At 55.9% G+C, this 21,277-nt stretch overlaps 1 long non-coding RNA gene across 1 annotated transcript in view; it reads right to left on the bottom strand.

Annotated features, from left to right (window-relative positions):
• LOC138526591 (uncharacterized) overlaps nucleotides 1-21,277 on the bottom strand; it is a 403,874-nt gene that overhangs the window by 102,440 nt on the left and 280,157 nt on the right. The window lies entirely within an intron of this gene.

The following is a 21,277-nucleotide window of genomic DNA, read 5'->3' as shown; positions in this document are numbered from 1 at the left end:
CAGGAGAGAGACACGGGGCATGAACAGGGGGTGGGGGGCAACAGTAGGAAGACACGGGGCATGGGAGGGGGGTGGGGGGTAACAGGAGAGAGACAAGGGGCATGAGAGGGGAGTGGGGGTAACAGGAGAGAGACACGGGGCATGAACAGGGGGTGGGGGGCAACAGTAGGAAGACACGGGGCATGGGAGGGGGGTGGGGGGCAACAGTAGGGAGACACGGGGCATGACTGGGGGTGGGAGGCAACAGCAGGGAGACACACGGCATGACCGGGGGTTGGGGCAACCGGAGAGAGACACGGGGCATGAGCGGGGGGTGGGGGACAACAGTAGGGAGACACGGGGCATGACCGGGGTTGGGGGGTAACAGGAGAGAGACACAGGGCTTGAGCGGGGGGTGGAGGCAACAGCAGGGAGACATGGGGCATGACCGGGGGTTGGGGGCAACAGGAGAGAGACACGGGGCATGAGAGGGGAGTGGGGGTAACAGGAGAGAGACACGGGGCATGAACAGGGGGTGGGGGGCAACAGTAGGAAGACACGGGGCATGGGAGGGGGGTGGGGGGTAACAGGAGAGAGACAAGGGGCATGAGAGGGGAGTGGGGGTAACAGGAGAGAGACACGGGGCATGAACAGGGGGTGGGGGGCAACAGTAGGAAGACACGGGGCATGGGAGGGGGGTGGGGGGTAACAGTAGGGAGACACGGGGCATGACTGGGGTTGGGGGGTAACAGGAGAGAGACACGGGGCATGAACAGGGGGTGGGGGGCAACAGCAGGGAGACACAGAGCATGAGCAGAGGTGGGGGGCAACAGAAGAGAGACACGGATCATTAGGGGGGCAACAGCAGGGAGGCACTGGGCATGAGCGGGGGGTGGGGAGGCAACAGCAGGGAGACACGGGGCATGACCGGGGGTGGGGGGTAACAGGAGAGAGACAAGGGGCATAAGCAGGGGGTGGGGGGCAACAGGAGGGAGACAGGGGGCATGAGAGGGGGTGGGGGCAACAGCAGGGAGACACGGGGCATGAGCAGGGGGTGGAGGGGAACAGGGGAGACACAGGGCATGAGCAGGGGTGGGGGGAACAGGGGAGACACGAGGCATGAGCGGGGGTGGGGGAACAGGAGAGAGACACGGGGCATGAGCGGGGGGTGGGGGGCAACAGCAGGGAGACATGGGGCATGACCGGGGGTTGGGGGGTAACAGGAGAGAGACACGGGGCATGAGCGGGGGTGGGAGGCAACAGCAGGGAGACACACGGCATGACCGGGGGTTGGGGCAACCGGAGAGAGACACGGGGCATGAGCGGGGGGTGGGGGACAACAGTAGGGAGACACGGGGCATGACCGGGGTTGGGGGGTAACAGGAGAGAGACACAGGGCATGAGCGGGGGGTGGAGGCAACAGCAGGGAGACACAGGGCATAGGGGGGCATGAGGGGTTACAGGAGTGAGACACGGGGCATGAGAGGGGGTGGGGTAACAGGAGAGAGACATGGGGCATGAGCGGGGGGTGGGGGGCAACAGCAGGGAGACACGGGGCATGAGCAGGGGGTGGGGGCAACAGCAGGCAGACACTGGGCATGAGCAGGGGGTGGGGGCAACAGCAGGGAGACACAGGGCATAGGGGGGCATGAGGGGTAACAGGAGTGAGACACGGGGCATGAGAGGGGGTGGGGGTATCAGGAGAGAAACATGGGGCATGAGCGGGGGGTGGGGGGCAACAGCAGGGATACACGGGGCATGACTGGGGGTGGGGGGTAACAGGAGAGAGACAAGGGGCATAAGCGGGGGGTGGGGGGCAACAGGAGGGAGACAGGGGGCATGAGAGAGGCATGGGGGGCAACAGCAGGGAGACACGGGGCATGAGCAGGGGGTGGAGGGGAACAGGGGAGACACAGGGCATGAGCGGGGGTGGGGGGAACAGGGGAGACACGAGGCATGATCGGGTGTGGGGACAACAGGAGAGAGACACGGGGCATGAGAGGGGGTGGGGGGTAACAGGAGAGAAACACGGGGAATGAGCAGGGGGTGGGGGGGCAACAGCAGAGAGACACGGGCATGAGCGGGGGTGGGGGGAAACACGGGGCATGAGCGGGGGGTGGGGGAACACAAGGGAGACACAGAGCATATGCAGGGGGTGGGGGGTAACAAGAGAGAGACACGAAGCATGAGCGAGGGGTGAGGGGCAACAGCAGGGCGAAACGGGGCATGAGCGGGGGGGCAACAGGAGAAAGACATGGGGCGGGGGTGGGGGGTAACAGGAGATACACGAGGCATAAGCGGGGGTGGGGGGAACAGGAGAGAGACACGGGGCATGAGCAGGGGGTAGGGGGCAACAGCAGGGAGACACAGAGCATGAGCAGAGGTGGGGGGCAACAGAAGAGAGACACGGATCATTAGGGGTGCAACAGCAGGGAGGCACTGGGCATGAGCGGGGGGTGGGGAGGCAACAGCAGGGAGACACGGGGCATGGCCGGGGGTGGGGGGTAACAGGAGAGAGACAAGGGGCATAAGCAGGGGGTGGGGGGCAACAGGAGGGAGACAGGGGGCATGAGAGGGGGTGGGGGCAACAGCAGGGAGACACGGGGCATGAGCAGGGGGTGGAGGGGAACAGGGGAGACACAGGGCATGAGCGGGGGTGGGGGGAACAGGGGAGACACGAGGCATGAGCGGGGGTGGGGGAACAGGAGAGAGACACGGGGCATGAGCGGGGGGTGGGGGGCAACAGCAGGGAGACATGGGGCATGACCGGGGGTTGGGGGGTAACAGGAGAGAGACACGGGGCATGAGCGGGGGTGGGAGGCAACAGCAGGGAGACACACGGCATGACCGGGGGTTGGGGCAACCGGAGAGAGACACGGGGCATGAGCGGGGGGTGGGGGACAACAGTAGGGAGACACGGGGCATGACCGGGGTTGGGGGGTAACAGGAGAGAGACACTGGGCATGAGCGTGGGTGGGGGGCAACAGCAGGGAGACACGGGGCAGAGGGGGGCATGAGGGGTAACAGGAGTGAGACACAGGGCCTGAGAGGGGTGTCAGGGGCAACATCAGGGAGACACGGGGCATGAACGGGGGGTGGGGGGAACACAAGGGAGACACCGGGCATGAGAGGGGGTGGGGGTAACAGGAGAAAGACGTGGGGCATGAGAGGGGGGGGCAACAGCAGGGAGACACGGGGCATGAGCGGGGGGGCAACAGGAGAAAGACATGGGGCAGGAGCGGGGTGGGGGGGTAACAGGAGAGACACGAGGCATAAGCGGGGGGTGGGGGGAACAGGAGAGAGACACGGGGCATGAGCAGGGGGTGGGGGGCAACAGCAGGGAGACACAGAGCATGAGCGGGGGGTGGGGGGCAACAGGAGAGAGACACGGGGCATGACTGGGGGTGGGGGGTAACAGGAGAGAGACAAGGGGCATACGCGGGGATGGGGGGCAACAGGAGGGAGACAGGGGGCATGAGAGGGGGGTGGGGGGCAACAGCAGGGAGACACAGGGCATGTTCAGGGGGTGGAGGGGAACAGGGGAGACACGGGGCATGAGCGGGGTGGGGGGGAACAGGGGAGACACGAGGCATGATCGGGTGTGGGGACAACAGTAGAGAGACACGGGGCATGAGAGGGGGTGGGGGGTAACAGGAGAGAAACACGGAGAATAGGCAGGGGGTGGGGGGCAACAGCAGAGAGACGAGGGGCATGAGCAGGGGGTGGGGGAGACACGGGGCATGAGCGGGGGGTGGGTGGAACACAAGGGAGACACGGAGCATGAGCAGGGGGTGGGGGTAACAAGAGAGAGACACGAGGCATGAGCGAGGGGTGAGGGGCAACAGCAGGGAGAAACGGGGCATGAGCGGGGGGGCAACAGGAGAAAGACATGGGGCAGGGGTGGGGGGTAACAGGAGAGACACGAGGCATAAGCGGGGGTGGGGGGAACAGGAGAGAGACACGGGGCATGAGCAGGGAGTGGGGGGCAACAGCAGGGAGACACAGAGCATGAGCGGGGGGTGGGGGGCAACAGAAGAGAGACACGGAGCATGAGGGGGGCAACAGCAGGGAGACACGGGGCATGACTGGGGGTGGGGGGTAACAGGAGAGAGACAAGGGGCATACGCGGGGATGGGGGGCAACAGGAGGGAGACAGGGGGCATGAGAGGGGGGTGGGGGGCAACAGCAGGGAGACACGGGGCATGTTCAGGGGGTGGAGGGGAACAGGGGAGACACGGGGCATGAGCGGGGTGGGGGGAACAGGGGAGACACGAGGCATGATCGGGTGTGGGGACAACAGTAGAGAGACACGGGGCATGAGAGGGGGTGGGGGGTAACAGGAGAGAAACACGGAGAATAGGCAGGGGGTGGGGGCAACAGCAGAGAGACGAGGGGCATGAGCGGGGGGTGGGTGGAACACAAGGGAGACACGGAGCATGAGCAGGGGGTGGGGGTAACAAGAGAGAGACACGAGGCATGAGCGAGGGGTGAGGGGCAACAGCAGGGAGAAACGGGGCATGAGCGGGGGGCAACAGGAGAAAGACATGGGGCAGGAGCAGGGGTGGGGGGTAACAGGAGAGACACGAGGCATAAGCGGGGGTGGGGGGAACAGGAGAGAGACACTGGGCATGAGCAGGGAGTGGGGGGCAACAGCAGGGAGACACAGAGCATGAGCGGGGGTGGGGGGCAACAGAAGAGAGACACGGAGCATGAGGGGGGCAACAGCAGGGAGACACGGGGCATGAGATGGGGTGGGGGGTAACAGGAGAGAGACACAGGGCATGAGCGGGGGGTGGGGGGGCAACAGTAGGGAGACACGGGGCATGACCGGGGTTGGGGGGTAACAGGAGAGAGACACTGGGCATGTGCGTGGGTGGGGGCAACAGCATGGAGACACGGGGCATAGGGGGGCATGAGGGGTAACAGGAGTGAGACACGGGGCATGAGAGGGGTGTCGGGGGCAACATCAGGGAGACACGGGGCATGAGCGGGGGTGGGGGGAACACAAGGGAGACACCGGGCATGAGAGGGGGTGGGGGTAACAGGAGAGAGACATGGGGCATGAGCGGGTGTTGGGGGGCAACAGCAGGGAGACACGGGGCATGAGCGGGGGGTGGGGGCAACAGCAGGGAGTCACGGGGCATGAGCAGGGGTGGGGGGGGCAACAACAGGGAGACACGGGACATGACCGGGGAGTTGGGGGCAACAGGAGAGAGACACGGGGCATGAGAGGGGGTGTGGGGCAACAGGAGGGAGACACGGGGCATGAGTGGGCGGTGAGGGGAATAAGAGAGAGACATGGGGCATGAGCAGGGGGTGGGGGGAACACGAGGGAGACACAGGCATGAGCGGGGGGTGGGGGTTAACAGGAGAGAGACACGGGGCATTAGCGGGTGGTGGGGGCTACAGCAGTGAGACACGGGGCATGAGCAGGGAGAGGGGCAACATGAGAGAGACACGGGGCATGATGAGCGGGGCGTGGGGGGCAACAGCAGGGAGACACGGGGCATGACCGGGGGTGGGGGGCACAACAGGAGAGAGACACGGGGCATGAGTGGGAGGTGGGAGGCAACAGCAGGGAGACACAGGGCATGACCGGGGGGTGGGGGGTAACAGGAGAGAGACACGGGGCATGAGCGGGGGTTCGGAGCAACAGCAGGGAGACACAGGGCATGACCAGGGGGTGGGGGGCAACAGGAGAGAGACACGGGGCATGAGAGGGGGGTGGGCGTAACAGGAGAGAGACTCGGGGCATGAGCAGGGGGTGGGGGGCAACAGCAGGGAGACACAGGGCATGACCAGGGGGTGGGGGTAACAGGAGAGAGACACGGGGCATGAGAAGGGGGTGGGGGTAACAGGAGAGAGACACGGGGCATGAGAGGGGGGTGTGGGGGTAACAGGAGAGAGACACGGGGCATGAGCGGGGGGTGGGGGGCAACAGCAGGGAGACATGGGGCATGAGTGGAGGGTGGGGGCAACAGCAGGGTGACATGGGGCATGAGCAGGGTGAGGGGGGAACACGAGGGAGACACGGGGCATGAGCGGGGGGTGGGGGATAACAGGAGAGAGACACAGGGCATCAGCGGGTGTGGGGGCTACAGCAGGGAGACACGGGGCATGAGCGGGGGGAGGGGCAACATGAGAGAGACACAGGGCATGGTGAGCAGGGGGTGGGGGGCAACAGCAGGGAGACACTGGGCATGACCGGGGGTGGGGGGCAACAGGAGAGAGACACGGGGCATGAACGGAGTGTAGGGGGCAACAGCAGGGAGACACGGGGCATGAGCGGGGGGTGGGGGCAACAGCAGGGAGACACGGGGCATGAGCGGGGTTGTGGGGGAACACGAGGGAGACACAGGCATGAGCGGGGGATGGGAGGTAACAGGAGAGAGAAACGGGGCATGAGCGGGGGTGGGGGCAACAGCAGGGAGACACGGGGCATGAGCGGAGGGTGGGGGGGCAACAGCAGGGAGACATGGGGCATAAGCTGGGGTGGGGGTTACACAAGGGAGACACGGGGCATGAGAGGGGGGTGGGGGGTAACAGGAGAGAGACACGGGGCATGAGCGGGGGTGGGGGCAACAGCAGGGAGACACGGGCCATGACCGGGGGGTGGGGGGCAACAGAAGGGAGACACGGGGCATGACCAGGGGGTGGGGGGCAACAGGAGAGACACAGGGCATGAGAAAGGGTGGAGGTAACAGGAGAGAGACACAGGGCATGAGAGGGGGTGGGGGTAACAGCGGGGAGACACGGGGCATGAGCGGGGGGTGGGGGCAACTGTCATGATCTCTGCTTCCAAAAGGTCAGGGTTTTCCCAACTCCCTTGGAAGAAGATCCATAACCCAGGTTCCGAGTGCCAACCAGTCCCAATTGGGACCTTTTGGACCCAGTCCTGGCGCCAGTGGCACCAGGCTCATAAATATGCCCAGTCCCAGTGCTGGAAGCGCCGGGCTCATAATGCTTGGGTGGACTTACCTGCAGCAGACCATGCTGCTTACTTGCCTGCCAGTTGAGCCTCTGATCCTCTTCTGTTTGGAACTACTTTTCCTGTTGGGTGGGGCAGGAGCCACTCCCTAGATTCAGAACACTGGAACTCTTCTGGAAAGCAGGAACTCTTTTCTTACCTAGGCGTGGCTGTGGAAGGAGACATCTAAGCACTACAGGAGGCTATTTAAACCACACCCGATGGATGAATATTGCTTTGCGTTATTCTGCATCCTCTGCAGCAGAACGCTCATCGTGTCTTCTGCATCTGATCCTGGGCCTAAGGAAAAAGGCTTACCATCCTGAATCCAGTCTTCAGCAACACCTATAAAGACAAGAAAGAACAGGTTAGCATTACGGTCTTCAGTGACAGCTCTTCACTTACCTGGTCCATCGGCTGTCACCAACGCCTCGCGCTGCATTCCGGCATCTGAAAGACAAAAGCTTACCAACTCTTTGCACGCTCCGGAGGCCTTCAGCGCTGCATCCCGCATCTGAAAGACAAAACAAGGTGCGTTTAAAGACATTGGGGAACTTTAATACTCACGTGCCATTACTCCTTTCCACATCTAACCCAGTGGGTATTCCGGCACCGTGCAGTCGCTCCGAACTTGTACCTGCAAAATAAAAAGACAGTTAGAGCGCATCGTGAAGCAGGCAACAAGCGCTTACTTACGCGCTTCCAGGCGCTTCTATTCATCACACGGGCTCCATCTTCAACTCACTTCAGCCCGCCATCCGCCATCGCCGGAACCCTGCAAAACAAGAAACATCATTACTAAAGACTTTAAAGACATTAGAATTACTCGAAACTTACCGTTCGTGCAGTAAAAGACGGACAGCAGTCCTCTGAAGTCAAGAGGCCTGCTCCCCTTATCCAGTGAAGAAACTGGTTACAGCATCCTGCCCCGAGGCAGATGGAGAGCACGGCGTTCACTTACCTAAGACATCTTACCCTTCAAGTCAGACACACAGTGCACAGAGGTCCAGCCCAAAGAGCCAGCCGTGTGTTACACATCACCTTTGAAGATACGGTATATGCCCAGTCAAGACCGGCGCCTCTACGGGAATCAGGTGAGCGTTACAGCAACAAGATGGAGACACAGGGCATGAGTGGGGGTTGGGGGACAACAGGAGGGAGACACGGGGCATGAGTGGGGGGTGAGGGGAACAAGAGGGAGACACAGGCAATGAGCAGGGGTGGGGGGAACACGAGGGAGACACGGGGCATGAGCGGGGGGTGGGGTGAAACAAGAGGGAGACACAGGGCCTGAGCGGGGGGTGGGGGTAACAGGAGAGAGACACGGGGCATGAGCGGGGGGTGGAAGCAACAGGAGGGAGACACGGGGCATGAGTGGGGGTGTGCTGGGAACACGAGGGAGATACGGGGCATGAGCAGGGGGTGGGGGTAACAGCAGGGAGACACGGGGCATTAGCAAGGGGTGGGGGGAACACGAGGGAGACACGGGGCATGAGCGGGGGTGGGGGGTAACAGGAGAGAGACATGGGGCATGAGCAGGGGGTGTGGGGCAACAGGAGGGAGACACTTGGCATGAGCGGGGGTTGGAGGGCAACAGCAGGGAGACAGTTGGCGTGAGTGGGGGGTGGGGGGCAACAGCAGGGAGACACAGGGCATGACCAGGGGGTGGGGGGCAGCAGGAGAGAGACACGGGGCATGAGATGGGGTGGGGGGTAACAGGAGAGAGACATGGGGCATGAGCAGGGGGTGGGGGGCAACAGCAGGGAGACACGGGGTATAACCGGGGTGTGGGGGTAACAGGAGAGAGACACGGGGCATGAACAGGGGTTGGGGGCAACAGCAGGGAGATACAGGGCATGACCGGGGGTGGGGCGCAACAGGAGAGAGACACGGGGCATGAGAGGGGGGTGGGGGTAACAGGAGAGAGACTCGGGGCATGAGCGGGGGGTGGGGGGCAACAGCAGGGAGACACAGGGCATGACCAGGGGGAGGGGGGCAACAGGAGAGAGACACGGGGCATGAGAGGGGGGTGGGGGGTAACAGGAGAGAGACACGGGGCATGAGAGGGGGTGGGGGTAACAGGAGAAAGACACGGGGCATGAGCGGGGGGTGGGGGGCAACAGCAGGGAGACACGGGCATGAGCGGAGGGTGGGGAGCAACAGCAGGGAGACACGGGGCATGAGCAGGGGGTGGGGGAACACGAGGGAAACATGGGGCATGAGCGGGGGGTGGGGGATAACAGGAGAGAGACACGGGGCATGAGCGGGGGTGGGGGCTACAGCAGGGAGACACGGGGCATGAGCGCGGGAGGGTCTACATGAGAGATACACGGGGCATGATGAGCGGGGGGTGGGGGGCAACAGCAGGGAGACACTGGACATGAACAGGGGGTGGGGGGCAACAGGAGAGAGACACGGGTCATGAGTGGGGGGGACAACAGAAGGGAGACACGGGGCATGAGCGGGGGTTGTGGGGGAACACGCGGGAGTCATGGGCATGAGCGGGGGGTGGGGGGTAACGGGAGAGAGACACGGGGCATGAGCGGGTGGTGGGGGGCAACAGCAGGGAAACATGGGGCATGAGCAGGGGGTGGGGGGCAACAGCAGGGAGAAACAGGGCATGAGCGGGGGTGTGGGGTAACGAGAGAGACACAAGGCATGAGCAGGGGGTGGGGGGCAACAGGAGGGAGACACGGGGCATGAGCGGCGGTGGGGGCAACAGCAGGGAGACACGGGGCATGAGCGGGGGGTGGGGAGAATACGAGGGAGACACGGGGCATGAGGGGGGTAACAGGAGAGAGAACGGGGCATGAGCGGGGGGTGGGGCAACAGCAGGGAGACACGGGGCATGAGTGGAGAGTGGGGGGCAACAGCAGGGAGACACAGGGCATAAGCGGGGGGTGGGGGGAACACAAGGGAGACACGGGGCATGAGAGGGGAGTGGGGGGTAACAGGAGAGAGACACGGGGCATGAGCGGGGGTGTGGGCAACAGCAGGGACACACAGGGCATGACTGGAGGGTGGGGGGCAACAGAAGGGAGACATGGGGCATGACCAGGGGGTGGGGGGCAACAGGAGAGACACGGGGCATGAGCGGGGGTGGGGGGAATAAGAGGGAGACACGGGGCATGAGCGGGGGGTGGGGGGAACACGAGGGAGACACAGGGCATGAGCGGGGGTTGGGGGGCGACAAGAGGGAGACACGGGGCATGAGCGGGGGGTGGGGGTAACAGGAGAGAGACATGGGGCATGACCGGGGGGTGGGGGGCAACAGGAGGGAGACACGGGGCATGAGTGGGGGGTGAGGGGAACAAAAGGGAGACACGGGGCATGAGTGGGGGTGGGGGGAACATGAGGGAGACACGGGGCATGAGCGGGGGGTGGGGGGAAACAAGAGGGAGACACGGGGCCTGAGCGGGGGGTGGGGGTAACAGGAGAGAGACACGGGGCATGAGCGGGGGTGGGGGGAAACACGAGGGAGACACGGTGCATGAGCAGGGAGTGGGGGTAACAGCAGGGAGACACGGGGCATGAGCAGGGGGTGGGGGGAACACGAGGGAGACAAGGGGCATGAGCGGGGGGTGGGGGGCAACAGCAGGGAGACACGGGCATGAGCAGAGGGTGGGGAGCAACAGCAGGGAGACACAGGCATGAGCAGGGGGTGGGGGAACATGAGGGAAACACGGGGCATGAGCGCGGGGTGGGGGATAACAGGAGAGAGACACGGGGCATGAGCGGGGGTGGGGGCTACAGCAGGGAGACACGGGGCATGAGCGGGGGAGGGGCAACATGAGAGAGACACGGGGCATGATGAGCGGGGGTGGGGGGCAACAGCAGGGAGACACTGGGCATGAACAGGGGGTGGGGGGCAACAGGAGAGAGACACGGGTCATGAGTGGGGGGTGGGGGGCAACAGCAAGGAGACATGCAGCATGAGCGGGGGGCAACAGAAGGGAGACACGGGGCATGAGCGGGGGTTGTGGGGGAACACGCGGGAGACATGGGCATGAGCGGGGGTGGGGGGAACATGAGGGAGACACGGGGCATGAGCGGGGGGTGGGGGGAAACAAGAGGGAGACACGGGGCCTGAGCGGGGGGTGGGGGTAACAGGAAAGAGACACGGGGCATGAGCGGGGGGTGGGGGGCAACACGAGGGAGACACGGTGCATGAGCAGGGAGTGGGGGTAACAGCAGGGAGACACGGGGCATGAGCAGGGGGCGGGGGGATCACGAGGGAGACACGGGGCATGAGCGGGGGTTGGGGGGCAACAGCAGGGAGACAGGTGGCATGAGCAGGGGTGGGGGGAACACGAGGGAGACACAGGGCATGAGAGAGGGTGGGGGGTAACAGCAGGGAGACACGGGCATGAGTGGAGGGTGGGGAGCAACAGCAGGGAGACACGGGGCATGAGCAGGGGGTGGGGGAACACGAGGGAAGCACGGGGCATGAGCGGGGGGTGGGGGATAACAGGAGAGAGACACGGGGCATGAGCGGGGGTGGGGGCTACAGCAGGGAGACACGGGGCATGAGCGGGGGAGGGGCAACATGAGAGAGACACGGGGCATGATGAGCGGGGGGTGGGGGGCAACAGCAGGGAGACACTGGGCATGAACAGGGGGTGGGGGGCAACAGGAGAGAGACACGGGTCATGAGTGGGGGGTGGGGGGGCAACAGCAAGGAGACATGCAGCATGAGCGGGGGGCAACAGAAGGGAGACACGGGGCATGAGCGGGGGTTGTGGGGGAACACGCGGGAGACATGGGCATGAGCGGGGGTGGGGGGAACATGAGGGAGACACGGGGCATGAGCGGGGGGTGGGGGGAAACAAGAGGGAGACACGGGGCCTGAGCGGGGGGTGGGGGTAACAGGAGAGAGACACGGGGCATGAGCGGGGGGTGGGGGGCAACACGAGGGAGACACGGTGCATGAGCAGGGAGTGGGGGTAACAGCAGGGAGACACAGGGCATGAGCAGGGGGCGGGGGGAACACGAGGGAGACACGGGGCATGAGCGGGGGTTGGGGGGCAACAGCAGGGAGACAGGTGGCATGAGCAGGGGTGGGGGGAACACGAGGGAGACACAGGGCATGAGAGGGGGTGGGGGGTAACAGCAGGGAGACACGGGGCGTGAGCAGGGAGTGGAGGGCAACAGCAGGGAGACACGGGGCATGAGCAGGGGGTGGGGGAACAGGAGGGAGACACGTCGCTTGAGTAGGGGGTGCAAAATAATTCAGAGTGGGCCTTATACTTCTTTTGCAAAGTTTGGAGAGGATTCGTCGAGGGGGAGCGAAGTTATAAGCCGCCCAAAAAGTGCTCTTCCTATGGAAATAGCAACTTACCCACTGCCGTGGCCATGTAATATATATATATATTAACTTTGTTAAAGGGATGTTATGGTTCAAAGTAAAACCGAAAACCCCCTGAAATTCACTAGTTATGGTAAGCTAAGTGACGTTTGTTTACTGAATTTCATAGATATTTAGTAGCGCAACTTAACCATAACACCCCTTTAACAACGTTTTTTTACTGAATTTCATAGGCTTTTAATAGCACAACTTGACCATAACCTCCCTTTATCAAATTTTATTTTACTGAATTACATGGCCATGGTAGTGAATTACAGGGCCATGGTAGTGGCCATGTAGTTATGGTTAAGTTGCTGTTTCCATAGGAAGAGCACTTTTTGGGCGGCTTATAACTTCGCTCCCCCTGGACGAATCCTCACCAAAGTTTGCCAAAAAAGTATATGGGTCATTCTGAATTATTTTTGCAAAGTTTCGTGAAGTTTGGTCCAGGGGGGGCAAAGTTATAAGGGGGGTACCAAAACTTCTTTTTTCCCACAGACATAATGGGAAAAAACTTTGCTCACGCATACAGCCCAAACCGCTGGACGGATTTACACCAAATTTCCGGCAGGAGTGGCGGCTTGGTCCCGAAAGCGTGCTTTTTTTTATTTGGTGTAAATCCGTCCAGTAGTTTTTTTTAAAATGTCAAAAATGTAAGTGAAAAAAATTAGTGATATCTGTTTCCGCTTCGCTGACACACTTCCCTGTTCGCTCCGCGGACAGGACAGGGATTGGGCAAGCGGCTTGCGTGATGTCCACGAACATTGGCTGGAGTGAAGCATGCAGTGCGATGTATTTTGAAAGACGCCCGCCATCTTTGTTTATCGCTTGCATGAGAGCCGAGGAGTGGGATCTGCGGCCTGCATAGTAAGCTCATGCCCCGTGTCTTCCTCCCGTTCCCCCACCCCACTCGCTCATGCCCGTGTCTTCCTCCTGTTCCCCCCACCCCCCGCTCATACCCCGTGTCTCCCTCCTGTCCCCCCACCCCCGCTCATGCGCCGTGTCTCACTCCTGTCCCCCCACCCCCGCTCATGCACCGTGTCTCCCTCCCGTTCCCCCCGCTCATGCCTCGTGGCTCCCCTGTTCCCCCTCCACCCCCCAGCTCATGCCCCGTATGTCCCTCCTTTCCCCCCCACCCTCCACTCATGCCCTGTGTCTCCCTCCTTTTCCCCCACCCCCTGCTCATGCCCCGTGTCTCCTCTGTTCCCCCCACCCCGCTCATGCCCCGTGTCTCCCTCCTTTCGCCCCACCTCCCGCTCATGCCCCGTGTCTCCCTCCTTTCCCCCCACCCCCCAATCATGCCCCATGTCTCCCCTGTTCCCCCACCTCCCGCTCATGCCCCGTGTCTACCTCCCGTTGCCCCCCACCCCTGCTCATGCCCCGTGTCTCCCTCCCGTTCCCCCTCACCCCTGTTCATGCCCCGTGTCTCCCCTGTTCCCCCCACCCCACTCATGCCTCGTGTCCCCCCTGTTATCCCCCACTGCCTGCTCATGCCCAGTGTCTCCCTCCCATTCCCCCTACCCCCAGCTAATGCCCCGTGTCTCCGTCCCATTCCCCCCACCCCCCGCTCATGCCCTGTGTCTCCCTCCTGTCCCCGCCACCCCCCGCTCATGCCCCGTGTCTCCATCCCGGTCCCCTCCCAGCCCCCGCTCATCCCCCATGTCTCCCTCCTGTTCACCCCACCCCCACTCATGCCCAGTGTCTCCCTCCCGTTCCCTCCACCCGCCGCTCATGCCCCATGTCTCCCCTGTTCCCCCCACCCCCGCTCATGCCCCGTGTTTCCCTCCTTCACCCCCCACTCATGCCCGGTGTCTCCCTCCTGTTCCCACACCCCCTCGCTCATGCCCCGTGTCTCCCCTGTTCCCCCCCGCCCCCCGCTCATGCCCTGTGTCTCCCTCCTTTTCCCCCCACCGCCCGCTCATGCCCAGTGTCTCGCTCCCGTTCCCCCCACCCCCCGCTCATGCCCCGTGTCTCCCCTGTTCCCCCCACCCCCGCTCATGCCTCGTGTCTCCCTCCTTTTCCCCTCTTCCCCCCGCTCATGCCCTGTGTCTTCCCTGTTCCCTCCCACCCCCGCTCATGCCCTGTGTCTACCTGACGTTCCCCCCCACCCCCTGCTCATGCCCCGTGTCTCCCTCCTCTTCCCCCCCACCCCCGCTCATGTCCCGTGTCTCCCCTGTTCCCCCCACCGCCAGCTCATGCCCCATCTCTCCCCTGTTCCCCCCACCCCCGCTCATGCCCGGTGTCTCCCTCATTTTCCCCCGCACCCCTGCTCATGCCTCGTGTCTCCCTACTTTCCCCCCACCCCCCGCTCATGCGCTGTGTCTCCCCTGTTACCCCCCACCCCCTGCTCATGCCCAGTGTCTCCCTCCCGTTTCTCCCACCCCCTGCTCATGCCCCGTGTCTCCCCTGTTCCCCCACCCCCGCTCATGCCGCGTGTCTCGCTCCTTTTACCCCACCACCCCCCGCTCATGCCCCGTGTCTCCCCTGTTCCCCCCACCCCCCTCTCATGCCCATGTCTACCTGATGTTCTCCCCACCCCCGCTCATGCCCCATGTCTCCCTCCTTTTCCCCCCATCCCCTGCTCATGCCCTGTGTCTCCCTCCTGTACCCCAGGGAAATACGTAGAATCAAAAAGGCGGTGGGCACTGCTCTATTTGCTGAAGTTCCTTTGTTTAAACCTGATCAATATGATATGTCATATATTTGGGACACACCTTACAACCTGGCACAAGGTAGAGTATAAGCAATATGAAAGGGATCAGAATTCAATCTGACCCTAGGTGTGCTCTCCCCCGCTCTCCAGATGGAGCTGCTTCAATTTCAAATCTGTATAATCACATTAGTCCCAAAGATATCATGCTATGCTCTTAGGTAAAATCATGAAGAGTTGTATCTTCTATTTTATTATTTTATTGAGGCTCAGGCGTCCTATCAGTTATGCGCCTGTTGGTATATCATGCCAATGCATTTCGGACATTGTCCATCATCAAGGCTCTAGGCGCAATCACCTTCTTATTTCATTAAAATAACCATATTCAACATGTCAAAAATCAATATTCAGCCATAATCCAATGTAAAGTACAATAAACATAAATTAGAACACATTCATATCATGTCATTTTTTGCATAGAAATAAATCAATGTTCACCAAATCCCAATGTCATTTCAATCAAAGTTATTTAACATCCCATAGGGTAAAAGTAAGCACTTACCATTTACGTGGATTACCCAGTCAGTTCAAATCCCGAGATATAATTCACCAAAAAATAAACAAAAGATAAATTGCAAGTAAGCTTAGATGTTAGACAATAATCTCTACACAATGCTACTTTCAGTGCATGCTATGTACCTGTTTTGTCAATGGCACTACTTATTCTCTCTCCTGTGTCACTCCGCTGTACCTCAATATTATTTTCTCAGGGGTAACCTGTGAAAAATCACACCACTATGATCACAATTCATGTCCCACAAGTCCCTAATTCACCTAAAAGCAACTACATTCTCTATGCTTACCCGTGTTCCCCAAGCGAGCGTCGCGGGGCTCCTCGCTGCAAAAACCTGCATCCTGTCCAGACGCTGGTTTTCTAAGTTTACCTTTCGTTGTTGGGTAACCCGCGCATGCGTGGGTGTGTGAAAGAATGTTACTTGCACTTTCTCACATACGTTGTGCGCCGGCAGTACCGCCGGCTACTGTTTCATTTAAGGTGACAGCACGGATGCTGTATTATATTAGGATGCGTTGACCATCTGGATGTTAGTCCTCAATGTAAATTACACATAATATCGTGATGAAGTAAGTGGGCAAATCTATGTATTACAAACCAGATCCCAGTAGTTAAATGTGGGGTATCCTCCCCTCCCTGTGTACTAACCTAGTACCTGGCCCAGTGCCATGTGTACACTGGGTTGCGTAAGGAAGAATGTTCGGCATTGCAAAAACCAAAAACAAAAATTGATTAAAATATGTCATTCATAGTCATGGGGTGTGTTATGGCAGCAGACGTGGTCCCTGCCGTGGGTCCCGCTGGGACATGAGTCCCAACGGGCATGACACCCCATGATCAATATTGTAACCCTTCATGCAACTTAATGATATGTACAAAACTGCTCATAATTCAATCCATAATTCAATCTATAAGGTCCATGGGTCTTTTTCTTCTTGATTGTATGCTATAGAAAGCATACATAGTTTATTTCTTCATTAATCCCACCCGGTTTCAATGAGTCAAGCCTATCAATCCAATAGGACTCCCGTTGGTTGAGTCTCCTAGTGATGTCCTCATGTTTGTTCCTTGGTTTAATCACCTCTGGGACCTGGATCCTGATCTGATTTATCTTCCCAATGTCTTATTACTGCGGAATTCTTGTTATTCGTTCGTATGCAGGATCTGTGCTCATTCCATCGGATCCGGCCCGATCTCATTGACTGTCCTACGTAGTAGATACCACATGGACATTTTATCGCATAAATTATGTTCATGGTGTCACATGTTGCAAAACTCCTTAATTGAATCTTCTCTCATGTGCGTGGGTGATTAATAGTATTGCCCTTAGTAATGAAGTTGCAGTTACTACAGTGTAGGCACGGGTATGAATGAATAAAATAAACTATATATGCTTTCTATAGCATACGATCAAGAAGAAAAGAAGACAAAGACCCATGGGCCTTATGGATTGAATTATGGATTGAATTATGAGCAGTTTTGTACATATGATTAAGTTGCATGAAGGGTTACAATATTGATCATGGGGTGTCATGCCCTTTGGAACACATGTCCCATCGGGACCCAAGTCAGGGACCACGTCAGCTGCCATAACACACCCCATGACTATGAATGACATATTTTAATCAATTTTTGTTTTTGGTTTTTGCAATGCCAAACATTCTTCTTTACGCAACCCAGTGTACACATGGCACTGGGCCAGGTACTAGGTTAGTACACAGGGAGGGGAGTATACCCCTCATTTAACTACTGGGATCTGGTTTGTACAACATAGGCGGTGTCACTTTACACCAATTACTACTCCTTCCAGTAGAACACCAAAACTAATTAGAATATTACAAACTTTCTACAGAAGCTGCAATGGAACTACGCAGAGTGTTAAAACAAATGAAAATGCTACTAATAGACGAAGTGAGCATGGTCTCCAACCTAATGTTGGCTTTGATTCACCTCAGATTACAAGAAGTACTTAAAACAAACTATGAAGAGCTCTTTGGAGGAAAACGTATTATTGTTTTGGGAGATCTTCTTCAATTGACACCAGTGAAAGGTGAACCTATTTTTAAAACCTTAGGACACAAACTCTGCCATAAAACTGTTGGCAGGATAGGAAATGTCAACCTTTGGCAACATTTCCAATACAGAGAATTAACAGAAAATATGCGCCAATCTTCAGACCTCACCTACGGCAACATTTTAAAAAGTATTAGAGTTGGTGTACTATCTCAAGAAGCACAAGCAATATTAAAAACCCAGCACATCCATGCGCTTTATGGCCATAACTCATGTGCTACTGATGTCATGGAACAATTAGCTCACAAAAATGTCAGTTGTATGTCCTTGATGCCAACTCGTGTAAGCTGTTCCAAATTCAATGAAACAATGTTGAAAAAAGAAATGCAACCAATAATTGAAATTTGCTCCACAAACTGGACGTACATGGTACGACACTACCCATGTGTCAACAAGCCACAACAAGACTAAATACTTTAGAAAATTCAATCTCCAAAACAGCTAATTTGGAGGAAATATAAAAATTATCTTTAAACTGTAGAGTAATGCTTAAACGTAACCTTGACGTGGAGCAAGCCTAGTTGATGGAGAACTGGGTACAGTTGTTGGCTTTCAAACATACCCACGTGACAACAACATTCAGTTTGTCAATATTCTCTTTGACAAACTTTCAGAAGTAAAAAGGATAGGGTGCTCAACAGCTCGATTCCTTCTTTTCAAAGACATGTATGTACGCATAGAACAATTTTCTCTAACTTTAGCATACGCAGTCACCATTCACAAATCACAAGGTCATACTCTAGATAAAGCATTGATAGATTTTGGGAACACAGTTTTTACAGAAGGCATGAGCTACATAGCACTATCACGCTTACGTACACTTGACGGTCTATTTCTAATCAACTTTGATGCAAGTAACGTAAACTCTGATATTCCTTGCATTTTATAATACAATAGACTACGTTCATTATACACCCCCATCTTAAAACCTATCCTGTTCCACAAAAAGCAAAACGTTGTAAAAGAAAACTACTTCAAACAGAAATGCAACAGGATCTCACTGCAAATCCTCCAAAGAGAGTAAAAGAAGCTAATACTTCATCAATTACTACAACCAAAGAAGAATCTATTACTCAAAGTAACGCAGGAACTTCTTCAAAGAAGCAACACACACTCGGAAAAAATGACTTGGACACAGAACTATCTGGTCCATTCAAATTTTCAAATATAACTGGTGTAAATTGCTACGCAAATGTAGCAATCAATATCCTATTTCAATTGCCACCAATTGTTGACAACATTTACTTACACAGTACAGACCAATTGTGTTTGCAAATGTTAGTCCTTCATAGAAATGCAAGCAACAATCCTGACAACACATGTAGTGTTCATGGAATAAGACAAGAATTGGACTACTGTGCTGGAATGGTGAAATTCACTATAAACTCACAAGAAGATCCACAAGAATTCCTAATGTACTTACTACAGGTACTGGAAATGAAAAACATACCTATTAATGAAATCTTCCAGATTTCATACTTGTGGAAACATAAATGCACTCTGTGCAACAATATGCAACACAAACAAATCCCTAATGAACGTTTTGTGTATGTATCCATACCTAACTGTGAATGCGTTCCATTTCAGCAACTTGTACAAAATGCAAACCATGGCAGATTATGTATTAACTGCAATTCAGATAATCGCTCCACCTTACTAATACAAACACATAGTAAATACGTAATACTAATGCTTCTACGTTACAATTCAAATGGCACTAAAAACAACTGCAAGCTGACTGGATTCACACATGGTCAAGTATCACTTGGTAAGAAAACCTTCACAACCATAGGTATAATCTACCATGCAGGAACCACAACCAATGCATTCACTACACTGCATACATAAAAAAGAATTGCGGATGGTTCGAATGTAATGATAGTCCCATTACTTTAAAGCAAAGATTACCAGCAAATCTTATAAACGCTTATTTAATATTCTTAAAACCAAAATTTAGTAACTAATCTGTGCATAAACATTAATAAAACTTCAATTAGAAAACTATAAACAGTTAGAATACACCAACAGGTATCTAACTGCCCCAGGATTCTGCATCAACCAAACAGATAAATCAATACCACTTAATTATAAGAAGAAATAAACAGTTAGAATACGCCAACATGTATCTAACTGCCCCAAGATTTTGCAACAACCAAACAGATAAATCACTACCACTAAAAATAACAAGAAATAAACAGTTAGAATATGCCAACAGGTATCTAACTGCCCCAAGATTTTGCAACAACCAAACAGATAGATTAACAATTTGAGAATATAAATAAAAAGTATAATCAGTTACAATTCAACAACAAGTATCTAACAATCTGCAACAAGCCAACATTAGCCAGAAACAACAAATAAACACTGAAAACACAAAAATAAATGTACTGTATCAAGACAAAAAAGTATATTTTTTATCCAACCTGGATTTTTTTCCCCGCATACCCAATGATTTAACAACAAATACAGAAACTGAGCAGATTGCACAGTACACTGCTTTGTAAACTACTAAATATGAGGGTAAAAAAAGGCTGAAATGACTAGTTTGCAATGTAATAAGTCCTTATAAACTACCAACACTAACATGATCTTTTCTTTTATCACAGTAATTGCCAAAGAATATATGTGCTCCAGTTCCCAAACCAAACAGTAAGTATGTTATAATAAGTACAACTCATAAGTACTGCTCCATAACACAACCATTGAAGCAAACATGTAACCGTACATCACAATGCAAAATGTTTACTTCCATGGATATGTTATACAGCAGTGCTTGTTACCAAACTCTACAATCTTAATAACATGACATAGCCAAAACTTCACATACAAACTATACAAATCAAACAGTACATAAACTGCAGATTTGCAAATATTTGATAGATATTCAATTCTATGGGTGTGATATGCTGCGGTGGTTGTGGCCAGGACCTAGAGTGTTGGGTGCATGGCCATAGGCCGTAGGCCATGCACCCAAGACTCCAGGCCCTGGCCACAACCACCACGGATGACTGTAATTCCAAAAAAGGTTGCGATGCACTTTGTACATTTCTCAGAAAAATCTGATTGCCAGGCAAATGTAAGATGGACTCCATCTCTGCAAAAAATGTATGTGCTACGAAAGATAATATTTTCATTGTGAAAAGAGGACATGCCAACATCTCTTAGAAAGACACAAACAGCCTTATTGATATTGCACCTCGCTTTCTCCATTTGTGGACCAAATGAAGAAGAACGCAGCCACATTTGTCTTTGCACAATACGAAAAAAAATTACTTGGGAATTTGGAAACATGTCCATGACCTTCTCAAGTCCTTCTTTCATTGCAATTGCAAAGAAATTCCAGACACATGTCCTAAACTGTTCCCTCCACAATGAATTATAATTATGTCTGGATGATGCTCTGTCTCTAAAGCAGCACAGAGAGGTACCAAGTCCAGCCACTTCATTCCACGCACTCCATGCCAGTGCACTTCCACATGAGGGAATCCAAGATCTGCAGCTACTCCACAACGTTCTCCATGCACCCCCAACCAATGTATCCATGAGTCTCCCAAAGTCCACATAATCTGTTTTCGAAAAAGGCGTTCTCACAAAATCTCTCCTTACACAAGAGACCCACTAAACTTTACTGACCAATCCCTAGCTCCGCTCATTCTCATTTGCATGCCTCTCAACCCCAGAATCCCCGTA

The sequence above is a fragment of the Ambystoma mexicanum genome, chromosome 7p (assembly GCF_040938575.1).
Source record: "Ambystoma mexicanum isolate Mex_15411 chromosome 7p, UKY_AmexF1_1, whole genome shotgun sequence".
In the NCBI taxonomy this organism is placed as follows: Eukaryota; Metazoa; Chordata; class Amphibia; order Caudata; family Ambystomatidae; genus Ambystoma; species Ambystoma mexicanum.
Note: the sequence above shows the minus strand (reverse complement) of the source record. Positions and strands in the feature narration are given on the sequence as shown.